The 24,920-nt window shown below is 38.1% G+C and overlaps 1 long non-coding RNA gene across 1 annotated transcript in view; it reads left to right on the top strand.

The window, feature by feature from the left end:
- The window catches only part of LOC125765943 (uncharacterized), a 34,051-nt gene extending 14,046 nt beyond the window's left edge, over nt 1-20,005 (top strand). The window contains exons 2-3 of the long non-coding RNA XR_007418638.1: nt 12,562-17,042; nt 17,567-20,005. This is a non-coding gene — a long non-coding RNA (uncharacterized LOC125765943). The remainder of the gene's footprint in view (nt 1-12,561; nt 17,043-17,566) is intronic.
- Nucleotides 20,006-24,920: the final 4,915 nt, after the last annotated feature.

Here is a 24,920-nt window from a genome sequence, read left to right as displayed (position 1 = left end):
TATGCACAAACATAGGTGACCTTGGGTACGGAAGCGATCGCCAAAGTGATGGAATTTCTGTCGTTCGGTTCGCTTCACTACCGCTGCTACAAGGTAGGGAAACCCTTGAGCACACGAGGGCGCGTAGTTTCCGCGTGCTATGTGTATGTGTTGCGTAATCTCGCTTCTACCGTTGTGTTCTGCTGCTGCACTGCCCATACGCTATGGTTTAAATTCCGAAGCATTCCGTAACACATAATAATCAATAAACGGTCGTGTCGATCGCGCGGTGCATTCAGATTGGGGTTGCATTGCAACGCCCACCACCCAAAACCTTTCCTACGTGTGCGGCTAAAGCACAAGGGTATTTCCTCCACGTTGTTGTTGTTGTATTTTCTCCTTCTCGCTCTCTCTCTCTCTCTCTCTCTCTCTCTCTCTCTCTCTCTCTCTCTTCTCCACACACCAAACCACCAGAAACGGGGTGTGCGAAAACATTTAAGCAGTAAATTCTCATTTAATAAATATCTTAAGCACGCAGCCTCCCCATATTTTTCATCCCCCTTCATGCTCGTCAGGGTTGTTGGTGCTACTGTTCACAAAGAAATGCTGTGAATGTAAATGTTCAGACCAGTGCAGTGTGATCGAGCATAAGTGGTCGAGCATAAACGTACCCACACACCCAAACAGCAGGAAACGACGTACTTTAAAGCAAATGTTCATCGTACCACCCTTCATTGAGATACTTTGAGGAATGTTGCACCGCGCATAAAACCCAAAACCTGATCTTTGCAAGAAAGAATGGGTTGATGTAAGCAAAAACCTAAAAAACACACACACACAATCCAGCGTACATACAATCGGAGAACCCGGTTACCCGTTCGCTAATGTTTCATTCTGACAGGCGCTGGCCATCAAAGCGACACTGCCGACTTCCTTCTTGAAGCCAAGATCGTCGCCTTTCGCTCCAGAGTGAGTGACACTGTGGACATAATAATTGGTACTGGAGTGAGGGTGGAGAACCGGGGAGGAGAAGAGGGAGTTTTAAAGAAGCAGATGCGAGGAGAAGACGTGGTGCGGGTGGGCTAGAAACAGATGTATGAGGACCACACAGATAACCGTTGGAAATAGCAGCGGAACGATCGATCACCAATTAGCATAAGATCAATATTAGTCGCACATCTAGCAAACAGCTCCACGCGGTTGTGTACGACAAAGCGGTGGGGAAGTGAAGGTGGAAATAGGTGGAATGATATGTTAGTGATTAATTAGAGCGACAGATCACCCGCGACACCCGTGGTCAGTTGTTAGAATCAATTCGCACCATTTAACCCTTGGGTGTGCAAGAACTCAGCGGTAACATTGCCTAGGCAACTCTCCAGCTCTCGTAACTCTGGATAGGAAGTCATGACAATATGTTATCACGCGCAGTGAATGAAACTTCCAGTTTAGCTTCATTAAGTTCCTTGAAGGCCGTTGAGATATTGGTGTCTCAGAAGTCTCAGAAGACATTCAAGTGTTACCTTTACTTGAGATATTCTTGGATGCTGGAAAATGTAACGCAAACAATCAGGTTACACCTTTCCGGCCATATGATACGCCTACTGCCTACATTGTATTACACCGGTAGCAACGCTCTTGTTCTATCTTTCTTCCACCGAAAGGTTAATCCCGGAATTTATCGACCAACCAGTGGAGCCGGTCGGTAGTGGCGCTTTCGCACTACATTGTACGCACCCGAGTGTGTTGTTGGAGGGCCTATTTGAAAGTAGACTAACAAACCTCTTACGTCCCTCCTCGATGGCACGTCCAACATCTTGCGCGGGTATATACCGCAGGTGGTATATCTTGCACGATCAATCATAACCATCTGGTCGGGGGGTGTTGGGGAATGTCTGCGTGTGTGGGGAGCACTCCTCGAAGAATAGGTGAATGGAGATCTGCGCTTGCGTGTTTTCTAGATCTGCCAAGGCACACGGAGTGAATGGATTGGGTGGTTGGAAAAGCTACGCGCTTTGTGTGGGCTTTTTTGGTGCATTCATGTCACATCTGGCGCTGCATGCGCTTTAACTTGATAAAGCACGATGACGGTGAAAAATACATTATTGATACCGCTACATCTATCCACGCGGTTTGGACTGTTGTTAACACGCTGTGCTTGACACGACCAAATGGGCCCGGTATGACATATTTGTTCAGCATTTCCATTAACACAACTCTTCGCGTGCACCCAAAACGTACCTGGCACGAGCGACGTCTGTCGCCGTGAAACATGAAAGGATGGAAGGGCGTAAATGTTTGCTTCCAAAGCCGAATGCGCTATGGGCAAACCGATATTTGCATGTAATCGTCTGTAGATTGACTTGTCAGAAGTCAGGTGTCACACGGGTGACGTCCAACCTTGTCTAGGCTCCGGTGCAGGTGCGGTTAAAGGATGCAGATGATCTTGAGTGTGGAATTTTGTACGTTCAAAACATTTCGCAGTGCCACATGGTGCTGTAGAGAAGTCTCCCGTCTAAGTTGTCTAAGTCTAAGGGTTACGCCCCTCAAACATCGTCCTTCCCTGCTTTTTTTTTAATTGCAAATAAATATTAGCAAACAATGCACCGCTCGGTAAATGAGTGTCACGTCCCTAGCCATACACTTCCTGGTTGAAGTAGGCCGTGCTTTAGCCCTTCAATCGTTAAATCACTCCAAAACTAGATCCGGTTAGATCAAGATCAATTCATCAACGTCAATAAACCGTCAGCATCTGTCAAACGTTTGGTGGGAGCTCAATAGTGCGGTTTCTGTTGAAATTATCAAGATCCAGCAGTGATTGGAAGATCAAGATAAGCAGATTAGCCTGCCATCATTTATTATTTAAGTTGTGTCCAAACATTGGATGTCGCTAATGCTTTGGTTTGTTTTCTTAATTATTGGCTACTCCAGGTGAGATTCGTATCTAGTTCACCTTCAGAGAACCGTTTTTTGAACGCAAGGGCTAGGAAGTAAACTTCATTTATCAAAACACTACAACCACGTTTGCTGGTATCTCTCGGTGAGGTTTGTCTATCATGGGCGCCAATCTGCTGCACGGTTACACTCTAATCGGCTAGCGTACAAGGTCACCGAATAGTACCACCACAACTAGGAATACATTCCAGCAGTACGGTTAGACAAAAAAATTGATTGACATATTGAAGCTATACAAACGAATTGCGGTGCGTGTTGATTTCCTGTTAAAATCTTCATAAAGTAGCAACCATTGTATGATTCAAAATTCAGCATGACACAGGCTAATGCCCTCATCCTGATACGTCACTACGTGGAATTAGAATTTTCATTCATTTAATTAGCGTCCACACGATGCTGCCAATTAAAATCGACACACCAGGAATGGAAATAGCAAAACGAAGGTGGTCCATGTGAGTGCTGCAGACGGAGGAAAGCACAAGCGTGCCGCCGGTACTAGCGCGATGTAATTAGGCTGTACACGAAACCTCTGTTAAGCACTGGCGGCTTTTTAATGCGGCGCATAATAAACACCTCACAAATGCAGTTCTATAGGAGGCTGGTAACGTTTTATTTTTCGGTAGTGGGGAAGCTTATGTTTCACATTATTTCTACTCATTGTTCTGTTTTTCTTCCTTTCTTATAATTTATGTCAATTTATTCTCTACCGCATTGGAGATACTTATGATAATGGTAAAATGTGCATTAGGGATGTTTCAGCTATTACGTAACGCAATGAGTGTGATTTCCCCCTTTCCCCTTCTATCGTAACAAAACCTAACGCTGGAAACGTTACTTATATTAATTACGTAATAATTTGGTTTTAGAAACCACTTCAGTCCATATTAAGCTTCGACAGTTACAGGCACTTGACGTGAATATCCTGCTTGTTTCTTAATTGATGTGCACTTAGTCCATTCCTTTTCATCCTTCTCGTTGATAACTGCATCAATTTCTATTGATAGGCATCTCCTTTTTGCTGACGATATTAAAATATTTCTTCTACGTTCGTCCACTCATTCCTCATAATCCAAATCTCCAAACAAACGACTCCATATCTTAACTTCCTCCTCTCCTAGATCTTAAGAATACATTGTGTAACAGAGAAATGACAAAATAAATAATAACATTAATAAATTGTAACGCTAGTAGCCGACCCCCCTTTCCACTCCATCGTTACAAGCGTTACGTAATTGTTTAATGATCCCTTAGCGGGAATCTAATGAGAAGATGAAATAATTCAGGTGAAACCATTTTCTTTTCTCTTCCTTAAGATTCCATCAGCTCGGTTTGCTTACCAGGAAATGGTAAATGATGATTTATTTATATATTTCCGATCGATTGATTTCCCCAGCAGAATGGGGGAAGATTCAATTGATTAAAGCTGTCTAATTAATTGAAATATAAATTAGCTAAGATTGATTGCAGCCGTTAATCAGCAAAGAGTTTTGTTCAGTCTCCCCTACATATCTAAAAAGCGTACAATTTATTTGATTGTCTTCATAAATTCCTCACCATATTGAGATAGTTGGTCACTTGCCGTGCAAGAAACTCTCCACCAGAGCTGACAAGCTTTATCCACAACAAGTGTTTCAATTAACGAGTTCGAAGAATTTATCATCTGAAAAACCCCAGAGAAAAGCGTGCCGAAGCGACAAGGCACCGGTTGGTTTGGTGACGGTACGCGCCAATTTCTCAAGCTCACTTCACACGTTTTACAACTGCTGTGCAAAAATTTGTCTTTTATTTTTGGTATGCCATTTTCTTCACTTCACTACTGTGAAGGTGTATTTAAATATCATCCAATAAAATCAGTTCCACGATACTACCACCGGTTCCGGTACGGCTTATATACTCGGTTCACCCGAAAAAGGGAATGATCATACGAACCAGTTCACTTAGCACGACCGGAAACCTTTTCAAGCGGAAAACGGCTCAAAAATGGTACCAACCGGTGCCGGTCCGTGAATATTACTAATGAACGCAATAAACTTTTGTGTGCCCAGTGCGTCCACGGAGCGTTCCAGTGACGGTGGCACGGCGGCACGTCATGTGACGAGTTGCTCACCAAAACAAGCTGTTAACATTTGGCGGTGCTGGTTAACAAACAAAAGTGCAATTCGTTTGGCTGCTTTACACCGGCACGGTGAAATCAGCTTCGTGAGGCTGAATTCCATCGTGGTTATTATTATCCATCACTCCCCGTTCCCGGCATACCATTCATCGTGCGTTTTTTTCCCCGGCTCACAACGGGTATGCGAAGAGTGTGCGAAGGCAATGTGCAAGAAACATCTCAATCACCGTATCAATTTAACGCTCATTTAACTAGCATTATACAGCTCCACCAGCAATCCGGCCGGGTGACAGGAAACCGGCAAACGATTGGTAACGCGCAACGATGTACACTGTCGAAGGTAGCTTATTAAGTAGCATCCAGTAGCCTGTTAAGCAGCTACCATTAATGGTACTGAAACTATGGGCTAGGGGAAGAACTTTGCTGTTTCACGGTGTGTAAGGGTTGTTGTCGAATTCACAGCTACACACCCACAAAACCCCATCCCCTTCCACGCTTCGTTTCATCCCCTTCCTCTCTACTGGGGAGAAAATCGAAAATTCGAAAATTGGCTCCATCGTCGGCACTGTCAATAAAACGCAATCGATGCGACCACAACACCCAGTACCTTCTTTTCCTGCCGTGCTTCTTTTTCAACTCTCTCTCTCTCTCTCTCTCTCTCTTTCGGCTGGTATCCAATTATTTTTGCCTGTTAAAATTAATTACCAACCACCCGAAAACCGCCGTGCTGCTGACGCGTGTCGCACACTGCCCGAAATTCGCGAGGACACTCGATCGATTTTACCAACTTTACACCCACCGTGCGGCACCATCGGTAGATGCCAAAAATCTGGGGAGAGACAAAGAACATGCCGTGGTACAAACGGACGTACGAGAAAGCGTAAAGTAAGTGGATTCTGGTGCAGTTGATACGTCAAATGGATTTGAAGCAGGCCTACGGTCATGTAATCAAGAGGGTTTTCGGCTGGTAACGTTTGGTGAGGGAACGAACAGTACATATAGCTGGCGCTTCTCTGCAAACAATGCCCAACAGGCAAATAAGTTAGGTTAAACAAGAGCAAAGCATACAGGCAAAACATAAACCCAATTGAAGGCTTAAACTGTTTCCAATACCATGCAAACAGTGCGCACAGCATGGTGGTTTAGCTTTTCCATTTTCTACATCCGCAGCTGAAGCAGCATATCTACAGCATGTATAAATGTTATCCAATTTGGTTTGAAGAATACAGATAAAACAAAAGTACCCGTAAGGATAAACGGTATCACGATCTATCCTATTTTATTTTAACCATCTTACTTATTTGAATAATAGTATACTAGCTCGTAAACAATGTCACTTTGACAGCGGTCATTATAGTGACGAAGCGAGTGAATGTTGATACACAACCATTAATTCAATTTCGATGAATACAATCATAACAACCAAAAATTCCATTTACTAATCAAACGTTTCAATGAAAATTTTGCGTTTTTTTTGCATGCCAAATAGGGTCTTTCTTTCTGTTTTTTCCTCCTTCAGTAACAGCCACTACAAGAGTTTCGGGCAAACCAATCAAACGTTCGGTATCACGATTGCATCCAATCGATTGTAATTATCGCTCGCTATAAAGCTAAACGTGCGGTATTGCTTTAAGCGTGCCATACAACGCAAATGCAAAAAAGGTGGATTTTTTTCTAAAGGCAGGAGTGAAGGAAAAACTGCATTCGCCACATACAAAGCTGAAACTGTTGGAATGCATTGGCTGCCAAGCGTGCCTCCCATGCTACGTGTAGCAGATTGGGCCGCGTTGTGTGCCCGTGCGCGGTGGGTGATTGGGTGCTTGAAACCAATCAAAATTCGTATCCCAACACCTTCGGCCGCACCGTGAAACACCGTAGAAAGGGAAGTTAAAGGGAAACCGGTGGCCGTTGGGGTGATCTGGTTTCTTTCATTCCGCTGAACGGGAGGGTGTTCTTTGTGCGCTGTGTGTTTGTGTTTTTTTGTTTGTTTGTGTGTGGCGTTCGGTCTTATTACGAAGGTCTGCAATTTCGTGGCCATCGACCCACCGAGACAACCACTTTTCCGTGCACCGGTATAACGAAGAAAAGGGTGCATTTTCGGGTGGTGGGTCGCTTTGGGTGAAGGTTTTCTGACCAATCTTCTTTCAACCAAAAATCGATTAGTTCCACGGTACGAACGCTTCTCTACACAATTACGCACAAACAACCGTAACAAAATGAATTTGTGTAGCATTTTAATCGTTTCATCTGTTTGCACATTTTGCACTATTGCGTGCAGTTATAGTCTGGTTGTTACAACGCGTTGGTTCTTTGTTGATATTGGATTTTTTTTTAAACTCAACATTCTATACAAACCTGTGCTTGTGATGGTCGTCACAGGTATGGGATGCTAAGTCAAATATTAAAAGTCACAAGAGAACACCCCGGTGGTATATGTGATAAACGGTGCCGGTTCTACACGACATTGCCGAGTATCAAATCCCATCCGGATCGACCCCCCGTAGCAAGGACTGACTATCAGGTTACGTGGTAAAAACAAGTCTAGTAAGCCAGAAATGGCCGGCATGACCTTACAGGTTATTAACCTACTACCACATGGAACTTGACATTGATGAAACGTGAAGCCTTAAGAATTGAATTGAGACTCAATGCAACGAAGATATAGTACCTGTTTGCCGAAGGCTCTGACCGTGATAGAGCCGGTCGTGGAAAGCAGAGCATCAGTTGATGGCTACCATCTCGAGGTAGATGAGCAGTTCTGCTACCATTGGTACGATCGCAACTTCGCTGGAAGGATACGATGATTCAGTCACGTGATGAAGATGCTGGACTCATGCCCTACTCGGCAGGTGCTTGTCAGGGACCTGTTTGGCATGAGACGCAGAGGAGCACAGTGACCTCGTTTGCTGGATGAAATAGAGTTAAACCTCTCGGAGATAGGTTTGTCTATTAATTTGGGCTCATCAATTGTTCTAACCTAATCTCCCTTCAGGATCTTAACTTGTAACTTGAAGTAATAACATTCAACACGTCTGAGATATGTTAATCTGACATTTCCAGTACTCAAAATCAGTAAGCAAGTTGCACCGTCAGCTGCACGTTAGTGATTTTGAAAGTTGCGTCCATTACCTAATTTCTTTGCCTGTTCATCCCCAACAGCGTGGAAGACTTAGACGACAAAACCCGAAAAGGTCCTTCAAAAGGTCAGCTCATTTCGCTGCTATTTTTCCGAATGCAATACTTTCAAGTGGCGATTTTCCCGGGGGGCTATGCATAGCAAACAAGCAAAAGGGATTTTTACAAGAGGAAAGATACGCTTCTTGACCCGTTCCGAGGGCGCTGTTGGAAACGCATCATCATTATCAGTCCCATCATGCTGTATGGCATTTTGTAGAGCGAAACATCCCGAACAAGACCCATTCGTCATTTTAATTAAGAAAAATGTTTTCGCTTTCGCTGAAGCCACATACACCCACCCACGTGGACGAGAAGCAACGTGTAAAGCTTTATCGCTCCACACATACATACGCATGCAGAATCCTAGCTCGGTTCGTCTACCGCACCGGCATGGGAAAAGCTAAGCAGGGTACTGAAGGAACGCGTTGTAATAACAATAATGGAGATGAGGAAAAGATGAAAAGTTTAAATAAATTCCATCGTTAGCTCCCGTGGCTGGACCGTTTGAGCTGTACGGTTTTTGTACGGCAGTGCCGCACCATCTAACCTACGAACCGGAGCGAATGCTTTTCCCTAGATGTAATCTAATATTTGTGCTGCTGGGAAAATTGAAACCTTCGCCGCTTGCAGGGCGCACAGTAAAAAATACAGCAAGAACAGGGTGAGCATAAAGTGAGTTAAGCAATTTGACTGAACCGTAGAAATGGTTTTTTCCCTCTCCCCAAAACCAGGCACAACCATCGGACCGCTTCTCGAGCATATCTTGATCAAGATATAACTGTCAGCTAAATTAGCACGTTGAGATGCTTCCCGCAGCGACACGAAGCCGACGAATGATTCCCGTTCCGATATGAAGTGCAGTTAAATGAGGCTCAATGTTTCATCACTCCGCACACTTCGTGGTGGGTCCCGTACCAAAGATGCTCAGGGCGCACAGGTGAGCACACGCGAGCAAAACTTTCCGGTGAGGTGGTGCACAAAAAAGGAAGGAAACCGGATGTCGCAGCACTTGGGCTTAACGTTTCGGCACACAAAACCCAACCAAACCGTGAAGAAATGGTCCTTAATCAACAGCAGCAGCTGTGGCTCGTATCCAAATAAAGATATAAAAAAAAAATAATAAAAACACACACAAACACACAAACGCCCCTATGAATGTTGTCCGTGCTACCGTGCGTGGGCTTGTGGGGCTTGTGTGGGTTATTTTCGCAGGCGGAAATAAAATTGAGCGAAGTTTAATTTACTTATACCAAATCGCTCGGGCGGAGTCGCATTTCATCTTCGCCGGGTCCGTAAGTGTGTCCTGCCACGCTGATGTGAGTTGATTAGCTGTCAGTGGATAGACTAGACTTAAGTGGCAAACATGACGCAACAGACAGATATGGGTTAGATGAAAGAAAATGGCAGAAAGAGAGCAAAGGAAAAAAGAAAAGCCGAAAATTTTGAAGATTTTTTCCTTCCTTTTTTTGCTTGGCACACTCACCAATTCAGTACCAATTCACCGGAAGTAAGAACAAAAAAAGAGGATAGAATCTTAAAACGTGATACCTGCCGGAAGTAGACCAGCTTGGTGTGCTGGAAGGATGAAAATTGGATGATGGTATAAAGTTTTTTTTTATGCTTGTGTAAATGAAAAGCTGAATAGGATTTTGATTTTGATCTATTATGCGAGTTGTCATCAGTTCACTTATTAAATAACTAATGTTTAACTGAAAATAATATTCAGTTAAATCAAATGATGCACAAATGTATGAGATTTCTCCATTACATTCAACGCCTCTACACACTTAGAACCTTTCGTTCGCTTCCTTACTAAAGTTATTCGGCCACCATTCTACATCACATGATCACGTATATTTCCCCCGTTACACGGAAAAACCTCACCATATTCACGGGTGTGGCGTGCTACATTTCCGTGCGCTCTGGTTCAATCTGTCTGGTATGCGGATGGTTTCAGAAACGCTGGCCGGTAGTGTGACAAGCATCGTATGTGTCACACAACAGTGATCGATCGCTCCTTCCTGCATCGTTCCAATTTTTTTACCAGTCCGGTAACGGGCGCCAGCCCGCATGCGGTTCGGGTTTTGGAAAGGCATCGAAAGGGTGGGTGCACTAATCTGCCGGCGCCATTTTGTCGGGGCAACCCTATCTTTGGGGTGCGATCGTGGCCGCGCCCTAAGAACGTTCACGTCCATCCACCACCATCATCGCGGGTGACGCGTGCCAAGACACCGTCCCCCCCATACTCCCTGCTCATCCCCGTCATCCTTCCCAGGCATGCGTTATTTATCGCAACCGTTCGGTACGGCATCACATTCCTATTTCGGGGGCGGGTATGGGATGACATTCCAGACATTCGAACGCGCGTACCATTTGGTTCAACTCTTAGCGCCACGCTGATCGGTACCGCTAGAAAGGAAGGACACCGGTCGCCTACTGCACGGCTTGTTGTGATTGCAATCGATGTGAGTGTTGTTACGACTGTCATCATAATCTTACCGCTCGTCAAACTGACACACGGCACGTAACGAAGTGAACATGCTACCGAGGTAGAGTACAGCATAAGATAGCGTATTGTACAACCGAAAGTGCTGAATCTGACAGCATCGTATGTATATCTGTCGATCGATGATCTATGGTTTGATGGGGTTTGGCAATACCCAAAAGAATTTTTTATTTTTTTAATAATTTTTTAATATTTTTTTGTTTAAAACATTAACTGAGTGAAAAGAAATTCATTGCAACCAATTGGCATTAAAATAAATCAATTTTATTATTTTTGCAAAATTTCCCAAAAAAATCGTAAGGGGTAAGCCTTATGAAATTTTCGAGTGGAAAATTTTTTGAATTTTTTTTTCTGATTTTGTATTCTCTTTTTAATTTAAAGCACTATTTAAGTGAAAAGAAACTTATTGCAACAAATTTCCATTAAAATATATCACATTTAAAAATTTTGCTACATTGCTTAAAAATGAGGAAAATTTTACATTTTCTCGAACAGGGTAAGGAACTTGGTTCCTCGAATAACTTCTGGCACAGACATCTGAGGGCATGGTCGTTCAAGAAGAAAATGTAGCCATTAATGCCATCTATCGACCACAGGTTAAAGATTGGCGATCCGTTGGATACCGACCGAGTTATAGGCAAAAGTTGGTGCGAAAATGAAGAAAATTTTGCATTTTCTCAAACAGGGTAAGGAACTTGCTTCCTCGAATAACTTCTGGCACAGACATCTGAGGGCATGGCCGTCCAAGAAGAAAATGTAGCCATTAATGCCATCTATCGACCACAGGTTAAAGATTGGCGATCCGTTAGATACAGATCGAGTTATAGGCAAAAGTTGGTGCAAAAATGAACCTTAGTAAATTTTCATTTTTTTGAATTTTTTGATTTTTTTTATTATTTTTCACTTTTTTTTTATTTGAAACATTACTAGAGTGAAAAGAAACTCATTGCAACCAATTGGCATTAAATTAAATCAATTTTATTTTTTTTGCAAAATTTCCCAAAAAAATCGTAAGGGGTAAGCCTTATGAAATTTTCGAGTGGAAAATTTTTTGAAATTTTTTTTCTGATTTTGTATTCTTTTTTTAATTTAAAGCATTATTTGAGTGAAAAGGAACTTATTGCAACAAATTTCCATTAAAATATATCACATTTAAAAATTTTGCTACATTGCTTAAAAATGAGGAAAATTTTACATTTTCTCGAACAGGGTAAGGAACTTGGTTCCTCGAATAACTTCTGGCACAGACATCTGAGGGCATGGTCGTTCAAGAAGAAAATATAGCCATTAATGCCATCTATCGACCACAGGTTAAAGATTGGCGATCCGTTGGATACAGATCGAGTTATAGGCAAAAGTTGGTGCAAAAATGAGCCTTAGTAAATTTTAATTTTTTTGAATTTTTTGATTTTTTTTATTATTTTTCACTTTTTTTTTATTTGAAACATTACTAGAGTGAAAAGAAACTCATTGCAACCAATTGACATTAAAATAATTCACTTTTATTTTTTTTGCAAAATTTCCCAAAAAAATCGTAAGGGGTAAGCCTTATGAAATTTTCGAGTGGAAAATTTTTTGAAATTTTTTTTCTGATTTTGTATTCTTTTTTTAATTTAAAGCACTATTTAAGTGAAAAGAAACTTATTGCAACAAATTTCCATTAAAATATATCACATTTAAAAATTTTGCTACATTGCTTAAAAATGAGGAAAATTTTACATTTTCTCGAACAGGGTAAGGAACTTGGTTCCTCGAATAACTTCTGGCACAGACATCTGAGGGCATGGCCGTCCAAGAAGAAAATGTAGCCATTAATGCCATCTATCGACCACAGGTTAAAGATTGGCGATCCGTTGGATACAGATCGAGTTATAGGCAAAAGTTGGTGCGAAAATGAAGAAAATTTTACATTTTCTCAAACAGGGTAAGGAACTTGCTTCCTCGAATAACTTCTGGCACAGACATCTGAGGGCATGGCCGTCCAAGAAGAAAATGTAGCCATTAATGCCATCTATCGACCACAGGTTAAAGATTGGCGATCCGTTGGATACAGATCGAGTTATAGGCAAAAGTTGGTGCAAAAATGAGCCTTAGTAAATTTTCATTTTTTTGAAATTTTTGATTTTTTTTATTATTTTTCACTTTTTTTTATTTGAAACATTACTAGAGTGAAAAGAAACTCATTGCAACCAATTGGCATTAAAATAAATCAATTTTATTTTTTTTTTGCAAAATTTCCCAAAAAAATCGTAAGGGGTAAGCCTTATGAAATTTTCGAGTGGAAAATTTTTTGAAATTTTTTTTCTGATTTTGTATTCTTTTTTTAATTTAAAGCATTATTTGAGTGAAAAGGAACTTATTGCAACAAATTTCCATTAAAATATATCACATTTAAAAATTTTGCTACATTGCTTAAAAATGAGGAAAATTTTACATTTTCTCGAACAGGGTAAGGAACTTGGTTCCTCGAATAACTTCTGGCACAGACATCTGAGGGCATGGTCGTTCAAGAAGAAAATATAGCCATTAATGCCATCTATCGACCACAGGTTAAAGATTGGCGATCCGTTGGATACCGACCGAGTTATAGGCAAAAGTTGGTGCGAAAATGAAGAAAATTTTGCATTTTCTCAAACAGGGTAAGGAACTTGCTTCCTCGAATAACTTCTGGCACAGACATCTGAGGGCATGGCCGTCCAAGAAGAAAATGTAGCCATTAATGCCATCTATCGACCACAGGTTAAAGATTGGCGATCCGTTGGATACAGATCGAGTTATAGGCAAAAGTTGGTGCAAAAATGAGCCTTAGTAAATTTTCATTTTTTTGTATTTTTTGATTATTTTTATTATTTTTCACTTTTTTTTTTATTTGAAACATTACTAGAGTGAAAAGAAACTCATTGCAACCAATTGGCATTAAATTAAATCAATTTTATTTTTTTTGCAAAATTTCCCAAAAAAATCGTAAGGGGTAAGCCTTATGAAATTTGCGAGTGGAAAATTTTTTGAAAATTTTTTTCTGATTTTGTATTCTTTTTTTAATTTATAGCACTATTTAAGTGAAAAGAAACTTATTGCAACAAATTTCCATTAAAATATATCACATTTAAAAATTTTGCTACATTGCTTAAAAATGAGGAAAATTTTACATTTTCTCGAACAGGGTAAGGAACTTGGTTCCTCGAATAACTTCTGGCACAGACATCTGAGGGCATGGTCGTTCAAGAAGAAAATGTAGCCATTAATGCCATCTATCGACCACAGGTTAAAGATTGGCGATCCGTTGGATACCGACCGAGTTATAGGCAAAAGTTGGTGCGAAAATGAAGAAAATTTTACATTTTCTCAAACAGGGTAAGAAACTTGCTTCCTCGAATAACTTCTGACACAGACATCTGAGGGCATGGCCGTCCAAGAAGAAAATGTAGCCATTAATGCCATCTATCGACCACAGGTTAAAGATTGGCGATCCGTTGGATACAGATCGAGTTATAGGCAAAAGTTGGTGCAAAAATGAGCCTTAGTAAATTTTCAATTTTTTGAAATTTTTGATTTTTTTTATTATTTTTCACTTTTTTTTTATTTGAAACATTACTAGAGTGAAAAGAAACTCATTGCAACCAATTGGCATTAACTTAAATCAATTTTATTTTTTTTGCAAAATTTGCCAAAAAAATCGTAAGGGGTAAGCCTTATGAAATTTTCGAGTGGAAAATTTTTTGAAATTTTTTTCTGATTTTGTATTCTTTTTTTAATTTATAGCACTATTTAAGTGAAAAGAAACTTATTGCAACAAATTTCCATTAAAATATATCACATTTAAAAATTTTGCTACATTGCTTAAAAATGAGGAAAATTTTACATTTTCTCGAACAGGGTAAGGAACTTGGTTCCTCGAATAACTTCTGGCACAGACATCTGAGGGCATGGCCGTCCAAGAAGAAAATGTACCCATTAATGCCATCTATCGACCACAGGTTAAAGATTGGCGATCCGTTGGATACCGACCGAGTTATAGGCAAAAGTTGGTGCGAAAATGAAGAAAATTTTACATTTTCTCAAACAGGGTAAGGAACTTGCTTCCTCGAATAACTTCTGGCACAGACATCTGAGGGCATGGCCGTCCAAGAAGAAAATGTAGCCATTAATGCCATCTATCGACCACAGGTTAAAGATTGGCGATCCGTTGGATACAGATCGAGTTATAGGCAAAAGTTGGTGCAAAAATGAGCCTTAGTAAATTTTCATTTTTTTTGAATTTTTTGATTTTTTTTATTATTTTTCACTTTTTTTTTTATTTGAAACATTACTAGAGTGAAAAGAAACTCATTGCAACCAATTGGCATTAAAATAAATCAATTTTATTTTTTTTGCAAAATTTCCCAAAAAAATCGTAAGGGGTAAGCCTTATGAAATTTTCGAGTGGAAAATTTTTTGAAAATTTTTTTCTGATTTTGTATTCTTTTTTTAATTTATAGCACTATTTAAGTGAAAAGAAACTTATTGCAACAAATTTCCATTAAAATATATCACATTTAAAAATTTTGCTACATTGCTTAAAAATGAGGAAAATTTTACATTTTCTCGAACAGGGTAAGGAACTTGGTTCCTCGAATAACTTCTGGCACAGACATCTGAGGGCATGGCCGTCCAAGAAGAAAATGTACCCATTAATGCCATCTATCGACCACAGGTTAAAGATTGGCGATCCGTTGGATACCGACCGAGTTATAGGCAAAAGTTGGTGCGAAAATGAAGAAAATTTTACATTTTCTCAAACAGGGTAAGGAACTTGCTTCCTCGAATAACTTCTGGCACAGACATCTGAGGGCATGGCCGTCCAAGAAGAAAATGTAGCCATTAATGCCATCTATCGACCACAGGTTAAAGATTGGCGATCCGTTGGATACAGATCGAGTTATAGGCAAAAGTTGGTGCAAAAATGAGCCTTAGTAAATTTTCATTTTTTTTTTAATTTTTTGATTTTTTTTATTATTTTTCACTTTTTTTTTTATTTGAAACATTACTAGAGTGAAAAGAAACTCATTGCAACCAATTGGCATTAAAATAAATCAATTTTATTTTTTTTGCAAAATTTCCCAAAAAAATCGTAAGGGGTAAGCCTTATGAAATTTTCGAGTGGAAAATTTTTTGAAAATTTTTTTCTGATTTTGTATTCTTTTTTTAATTTATAGCACTATTTAAGTGAAAAGAAACTTATTGCAACAAATTTCCATTAAAATATATCACATTTAAAAATTTTGCTACATTGCTTAAAAATGAGGAAAATTTTACATTTTCTCGAACAGGATAAGGAACTTGGTTCCTCGAATAACTTCTGGCACAGACATCTGAGGGCATGGCCGTCCAAGAAGAAAATGTAGCCATTAATGCCATCTATCGACCACAGGTTAAAGATTGGCGATCCGTTGGATACCGACCGAGTTATAGGCAAAAGTTGGTGCGAAAATGAAGAAAATTTTACATTTTCTCAAACAGGGTAAGGAACTTGCTTCCTCGAATAACTTCTGGCACATACATCTGAGGGCATGGCCGTCCAAGAAGAAAATGTAGCCATTAATGCCATCTATCGACCACAGGTTAAAGATTGGCGATCCGTTGGATACAGATCGAGTTATAGGCAAAAGTTGGTGCAAAAATGAGCCTTAGTAAATTTTCATTTTTTTGAAATTTTTGATTTTTTTTATTATTTTTCACTTTTTTTTTTATTTGAAACATTACTAGAGTGAAAAGAAACTCATTGCAACCAATTGGCATTAAAATAAATCAATTTTATTTTTTTTGCAAAATTTCCCAAAAAAATCGTAAGGGGTAAGCCTTATGAAATTTTCGAGTGGAAAATTTTTTGAAATTTTTTTTCTGATTTTGTATTCTTTTTTTAATTTAAAGCATTATTTGAGTGAAAAGGAACTTATTGCAACAAATTTCCATTAAAATATATCACATTTAAAAATTTTGCTACATTGCTTAAAAATGAGGAAAATTTTACATTTTCTCGAACAGGGTAAGGAACTTGGTTCCTCGAATAACTTCTGGCACAGACATCTGAGGGCATGGTCGTTCAAGAAGAAAATGTAGCCATTAATGCCATCTATCGACCACAGGTTAAAGATTGGCGATCCGTTGGATACCGACCGAGTTATAGGCAAAAGTTGGTGCGAAAATGAAGAAAATTTTACATTTTCTCAAACAGGGTAAGGAACTTGCTTCCTCGAATAACTTCTGGCACAGACATCTGAGGGCATGGCCGTCCAAGAAGAAAATGTAGCCATTAATGCCATCTATCGACCACAGGTTAAAGTTTGGCGATCCGTTGGATATAGATCGAGTTATAGGCAAAAGTTGGTGCAAAACTGAGCCTTAGTAAATTTTCATTTTTTTGAAATTTTTGATTTATTTTATTATTTTTCACTTTTTTTTTATTTGAAACATTACTAGAGTGAAAAGAAACTCATTGCAACCAATTGGCATTAAAATAAATCAATTTTATTTTTTTTGCAAAATTTCCCAAAAAAATCGTAAGGGGTAAGCCTTATGAAATTTTCGAGTGGAAAATTTTTTGAAAATTTTTTTCTGATTTTGTATTCTTTTTTTAATTTATAGCACTATTTAAGTGAAAAGAAACTTATTGTAACAAATTTCCATTAAAATATATCACATTTAAAAATTTTGCTACATTGCTTAAAAATGAGGAAAATTTTACATTTTCTCGAACAGGGTAAGGAACTTGGTTCCTCGAATAACTTCTGGCACAGACATCTGAGGGCATGGCCGTCCAAGAAGAAAATGTAGCCATTAATGCCATCTATCGACCACAGGTTAAAGATTGGCGATCCGTTGGATACCGACCGAGTTATAGGCAAAAGTTGGTGCGAAAATGAAGAAAATTTTACATTTTCTCAAACAGGGTAAGGAACTTGCTTCCTCGAATAACTTCTGGCACATACATCTGAGGGCATGGCCGTCCAAGAAGAAAATGTAGCCATTAATGCCATCTATCGACCACAGGTTAAAGATTGGCGATCCGTTGGATACAGATCGAGTTATAGGCAAAAGTTGGTGCAAAAATGAGCCTTAGTAAATTTTCATTTTTTTGAAATTTTTGATTTTTTTTATTATTTTTCACTTTTTTTTATTTGAAACATTACTAGAGTGAAAAGAAACTCATTGCAACCAATTGGCATTAAAATAAATCAATTTTATTTTTTTTGCAAAATTTGCCAAAAAAATCGTAAGGGGTAAGCCTTATGAAATTTTCGAGTGGAAAATTTTTTGTAATTTTTTTTCTGATTTTGTATTCTTTTTTTAATTTAAAGCATTATTTGAGCGAAATGGAACTTATTGCAACAAATTTCCATTAAAATATATCACATTTAAAAATTTTGCTACATTGCTTAAAAATGAGGAAAATTTTACATTTTCTCGAACAGGGTAAGGAACTTGGTTCCTCGAATAACTTCTGGCACAGACATCTGAGGGCATGGTCGTTCAAGAAGAAAATGTAGCCATTAATGCCATCTATCGACCACAGGTTAAAGATTGGCGATCCGTTAGATACCGACCGAGTTATAGGCAAAAGTTGGTGCGAAAATGAAGAAAATTTTACATTTTCTCAAACAGGGTAAGGAACTTGCTTCCTCGAATAACTTCTGTCACATACATCTGAGGGCATGGCCGTCCAAGAAGAAAATGTAGCCATTAATGCCATCTATCGACCACAGGTTAAAGTTTGGCGATCCGTTGGATATAGATCGAGTTATAGGCAAAAGTTGGTGCAAATCTGAGCCTTAGTAAATTTTCATTTTTTTGAAATTTTTGATTTTTTTTATTATTTTTCACTTTTTTTTTATTTGAAACATTACTAGAGTGAAAAGAAACTCATTGCAACCAATTGGCATTAAAATAAATCAATTTTATTTTTTTTGCAAAATTTCCCAAAAAAATCGTAAGGGGTAAGCCTTATGAAATTTTCGAGTGGAAAATTTTTTGAAATTTTTTTTCTGATTTTGTATTCTTTTTTTAATTTAAAGCATTATTTGAGTGAAAAGGAACTTATTGCAACAAATTTCCATTAAAATATATCACATTTAAAAATTTTGCTACATTGCTTAAAAATGAGGAAAATTTTACATTTTCTCGAACAGGGTAAGGAACTTGGTTCCTCGAATAACTTCTGGCACAGACATCTGAGGGCATGGTCGTTCAAGAAGAAAATGTAGCCATTAATGCCATCTATCGACCACAGGTTAAAGATTGGCGATCCGTTAGATACCGACCGATTTATAGGCAAAAGTTGGTGCGAAAATGAAGAAAATTTTACATTTTCTCAAACAGGGTAAGGAACTTGCTTCCTCGAATAACTTCTGTCACATACATCTGAGGGCATGGCCGTCCAAGAAGAAAATGTAGCCATTAATGCCATCTAACGACCACAGGTTAAAGTTTGGCGATCCGTTGGATATAGATCGAGTTATAGGCAAAAGTTGGTGCAAAACTGAGCCTTAGTAAATTTTCATTTTTTTGAAATTTTGGATTTATTTTATTATTTTTCACTTTTTTTTTATTTGAAACATTACTAGAGTGAAAAGAAACTCATTGCAACCAATTGGCATTAAAATAAATCAATTTTATTTTTTTTGCAAAATTTCCCAAAAAAATCGTAAGGGGTAAGCCTTATGAAATTTTCGAGTGGAAAATTTTTTGAATTTTTTTTTCTGATTTTGTATTCTTTTTTTAATTTAAAGCATTATTTGAGTGAAAAGGAACTTATTGCAACAAATTTCCATTAAAATATATCACATTTAAAAATTTTGCTACATTGCTTAAAAATGAGGAAAATTTTACATTTTCTCGAACAGGGTAAGGAACTTGGTTCCTCGAATAACTTCTGGCACAGACATCTGAGGGCATGGTCGTTCAAGAAGAAAATGTAGCCATTAATGCCATCTATCGACCACAGGTTAAAGATTGGCGATCCGTTAGATACCGACCGAGTTATAGGCAAAAGTTGGTGCGAAAATGAAGAAAATTTTACATTTTCTCAAACAGGGTAAGGAACTTGCTTCCTCGAATAACTTCTGTCACATACATCTGAGGGCATGGCCGTCCAAGAAGAAAATGTAGCCATTAATGCCATCTAACGACCACAGGTTAAAGTTTGGCGATCCGTTGGATATAGATCGAGTTATAGGCAAAAGTTGGTGCAAAACTGAGCCTTAGTAAATTTTCATTTTTTTGAAATTTTGGATTTATTTTATTATTTTTCACTTGTTTTTTATTTGAAACATTACTAGAGTGAAAAGAAACTCATTGCAACCAATTGGCATTAAAATAAATCAATTTTATTTTTTTTGCAAAATTTCCCAAAAAAATCGTAAGGGGTAAGCCTTATGAAATTTTCGAGTGGAAAATTTTTTGAAATTTTTTTTCTGATTTTGTATTCTTTTTTTAATTTAAAGCATTATTTGAGTGAAAAGGAACTTATTGCAACAAATTTCCATTAAAATATATCACATTTAAAAATTTTGCTACATTGCTTAAAAATGAGGAAAATTTTACATTTTCTCGAACAGGGTAAGGAACTTGGTTCCTCGAAAAACTTCTGGCACAGACATCTGAGGGCATGGCCGTCCAAGAAGAAAATGTAGCCATTAATGCCATCTATCGACCACAGGTTAAAGATTGGCGATCCGTTGGATACCGACCGAGTTATAGGCAAAAGTTGGTGCGAAAATGAAGAAAATTTTACATTTTCTCAAACAGGGTAAGGAACTTGCTTCCTCGAATAACTTCTGGCACATACATCTGAGGGCATGGCCGTCCAAGAAGAAAATGTAGCCATTAATGCCATCTAACGACCACAGGTTAAAGTTTGGCGATCCGTTGGATATAGATCGAGTTATAGGCAAAAGTTGGTGCAAAACTGAGCCTTAGTAAATTTTCATTTTTTTGAAATTTTGGATTTATTTTATTATTTTTCACTTTTTTTTTATTTGAAACATTACTAGAGTGAAAAGAAACTCATTGCAACCAATTGGCATTAAAATAAATCAATTTTATTTTTTTTGCAAAATTTCCCAAAAAAATCGTAAGGGGTAAGCCTTATGAAATTTTCGAGTGGAAAATTTTTTGAAATTTTTTTTCTGATTTTGTATTCTTTTTTTAATTTAAAGCATTATTTGAGTGAAAAGGAACTTATTGCAACAAATTTCCATTAAAATATATCACATTTAAAAATTTTGCTACATTGCTTAAAAATGAGGAAAATTTTACATTTTCTCGAACAGGGTAAGGAACTTGGTTCCTCGAAAAACTTCTGGCACAGACATCTGAGGGCATGGCCGTCCAAGAAGAAAATGTAGCCATTAATGCCATCTATCGACCACAGGTTAAAGATTGGCGATCCGTTGGATACCGACCGAGTTATAGGCAAAAGTTGGTGCGAAAATGAAGAAAATTTTACATTTTCTCAAACAGGGTAAGGAACTTGCTTCCTCGAATAACTTCTGGCACATACATCTGAGGGCATGGCCGTCCAAGAAGAAAATGTAGCCATTAATGCCATCTATCGACCACAGGTTAAAGATTGGCGATCCGTTGGATACAGATCGAGTTATAGGCAAAAGTTGGTGCAAAAATGAGCCTTAGTAAATTTTCATTTTTTTGAAATTTTTGATTTTTTTTATTATTTTTCACTTTTTTTTTATTTGAAACATTACTAGAGTGAAAAGAAACTCATTGCAACCAATTGGCATTAAAATAAATCAATTTTATTTTTTTTGCAAAATTTCCCAAAAAAATCGTAAGGGGTAAGCCTTATGAAATTTTCGAGTGGAAAATTTTTTGAAATTTTTTTTCTGATTTTGTATTCTTTTTTTAATTTAAAGCATTATTTGAGTGAAAAGGAACTTATTGCAACAAATTTCCATTAAAATATATCACATTTAAAAATTTTGCTACATTGCTTAAAAATGAGGAAAATTTTACATTTTCTCGAACAGGGTAAGGAACTTGGTTCCTCGAATAACTTCTGGCACAGACATCTGAGGGCATGGTCGTTCAAGAAGAAAATGTAGCCATTAATGCCATCTATCGACCACAGGTTAAAGATTGGCGATCCGTTAGATACCGACCGAGTTATAGGCAAAAGTTGGTGCGAAAATGAAGAAAATTTTACATTTTCTCAAACAGGGTAAGGAACTTGCTTCCTCGAATAACTTCTGTCACAGACATCTGAGGGCATGGCCGTCCAAGAAGAAAATGTAGCCATTAATGCCATCTATCGACCACAGGTTAAAGTTTGGCGATCCGTTGGATATAGATCGAGTTATAGGCAAAAGTTGGTGCAAAAATGAGCCTTAGTAAATTTTCATTTTTTTGAAATTTTTGATTTTTTTTATTATTTTTCACTTTTTTTTTATTTGAAACATTACTAGAGTGAAAAGAAACTCATTGCAACCAATTGGCATTAAAATAAATCAATTTTATTTTTTTTGCAAAATTTCCCAAAAAAATCGTAAGGGGTAAGCCTTATGAAATTTTCGAGTGGAAAATTTTTTGAAATTTTTTTTCTGATTTTGTATTCTTTTTTTAATTTAAAGCATTATTTGAGTGAAAAGGAACTTATTGCAACAAATTTCAATTAAAATATATCACATTTAAAAATTTTGCTACATTGCTTAAAAATGAGGAAAATTTTACATTTTCTCGAACAGGGTAAGGAACTTGGTTCCTCGAATAACTTCTGGCACAGACATCTGAGGGCATGGTCGTTCAAGAAGAAAATGTAGCCATTAATGCCATCTATCGACCACAGGTTAAAGATTGGCGATCCGTTGGATACCGACCGAGTTATAGGCAAAAGTTGGTGCGAAAATGAAGAAAATTTTACATTTTCTCAAACAGGGTAAGAAACTTGCTTCCTCGAATAACTTCTGGCACAGACATCTGAGGGCATGGCCGTCCAAGAAGAAAATGTAGCCATTAATGCCATCTATCGACCACAGGTTAAAGATTGGCGATCCGTTGGATAGAGATCGAGTTATAGGCAAAAGTTGGTGCAAAAATGAGCCTTAGTAAATTTTCATTTTTTTTGAATTTTTTGATTTTTTTTTATTATTTTTCACTTTTTTTTTTTGAAACATTACTAGAGTGAAAAGAAACTCATTGCAACCAATTGGCATTAAAATAAATCAATTTTATTTTTTTTGCAAAATTTCCCAAAAAAATCGTAAGGGGTAAGCCTTATGAAATTTTCGAGTGGAAAATTTTTTGAAAATTTTTTTCTGATTTTGTATTCTTTTTTTAATTTAAAGCACTATTTGAGTGAAAAGAAACTTATTGCAACAAATTTCCATTAAAATATATCACATTTAAAAATTTTGCTACATTGCTTAAAAATGAGGAAAATTTTACATTTTCTCGAACAGGGTAAGGAACTTGGTTCCTCGAATAACTTCTGGCACAGACATCTGAGGGCATGGCCGTCCAAGAAGAAAATGTAGCTATTAATGCCATCTATCGACCACAGGTTAAAGATTGGCGATCCGTTGGATACCGACCGAGTTATAGGCAAAAGTTGGTGCGAAAATGAAGAAAATTTTACATTTTCTCAAACAGGGTAAGGAACTTGGTTCCTCGAATAACTTCTGGCACAGACATCTGAGGGCATGGCCGTCCAAGAAGAAAATGTAGCCATTAATGCCATCTATCGACCACAGGTTAAAGATTGGCGATCCGTTGGATATAGATCGAGTTATAGGCAAAAGTTGGTGAAAAAATGAGCCTTATAAAATTTTTAAAATTTTTATATATTTTTTATTTTTACTCTTTTTGCAACTCGACTCACTAGCGCTACATGTTTACACTCATGAGTGAGTAAAATGACCGAAGCTTAACTTATACGTTTATGCCGGGTTTGTTATGACTCTGAAATGAGTCGTTAAACGAGACTGATAATAACGACTCATTCACTCTGAGTTGACTCACTAAATAGAGTTGTTCTCTAGTTTGAATTTAGCAAATAAATATCCATGAAATCTGTCAAAACTTGTCAAAAAATAATCGGATCTGTAGGAATAATAATACCCATAAATTACCGACTTTATCTCATGTGTATGCATATCCCAAGAAGTGGCAATTAGACATAAATCTTCACTGTAACTTGAGGCCCAATAAGCACAAGCGAAAGGAAGCGTCGTATCAGCCAGTCGTCTTCTCGCTAGCTCTCCGATTTTCTCACTCTTTCGTACTCGATCGCGCACGGGGCCAGGTGTACTTCGGGACATTAAAAAAAACTGCCTTGGCGTTGGTTTTAATAGCATCCCATTATCTTGTTACACTAACCAGTGCCCGATGGTTATTATCGTCATAAAATTTACATTCTAAATGATCGATTCGCTCACACGGCGCTTAATTCTGTCGCTAAGTATGAGGTACTGGGTGCGGCACACACGCCCCAGTGCTGATAGGTAACTGTCTGTAAACGGATTTTTATTTCAAGTCGTACCTACACACACACAATCAGGCCACTAGGGGTAGTCAACCGGAACCATCAACATTTCCGAAACTGTTCCGAAATGTTGTCTGCGTAAGAGGAGGGGAAAAAAGTTTAAATCGATTCGAATGAGCACACAAACCAAAAAAAAAAGGTACAAACCGAAAGAAGGTGGTAATTAGTTCCACGTTTGCAGCGGCGAATGCAATCTGCAGTTTCGGTAGCGTCGGTTTGCTACGGACTAGTGTTGCATTTCGTCACTTACATACGTTTTACAGCATTTCCTCAACGTTATGGCTCAATTCCACGACTCCAAACTCGAAAGGAAGAGAATAACAACAAGAAAAAACACCTGTTGCTGATGGTTTTAGGGTGCATGAATATTTTTTTTTCGTTTGTTGTCTCGCAAAAACCAACTTTTTACCGGTGAAGTGGTTATGGAAAATTTTACTGCCAAAAAAAAAATGAACAAAACACACTAAACTCACCAATATCGTGGTGCGTGCGGTTGTGGGTTTAACTTTTGAACGCTTTTGCCGTAACTATCTTGCACGCTTCATTGCCTTGCCGAATGTGTGTTCTCGATCGTTTAGCTTGGAGGTCGGCTAACGTGATACTCAACAGCAGCACAGCTGCTGCTAATAATCGGCTCGGTAACTTTATCACCCATTCGGCTC

The sequence above is a fragment of the Anopheles funestus genome, chromosome X (genome assembly GCF_943734845.2).
Source record: "Anopheles funestus chromosome X, idAnoFuneDA-416_04, whole genome shotgun sequence".
NCBI classification, from domain to species: domain Eukaryota; kingdom Metazoa; phylum Arthropoda; class Insecta; order Diptera; family Culicidae; genus Anopheles; species Anopheles funestus.
Note: the sequence above shows the minus strand (reverse complement) of the source record. Positions and strands in the feature narration are given on the sequence as shown.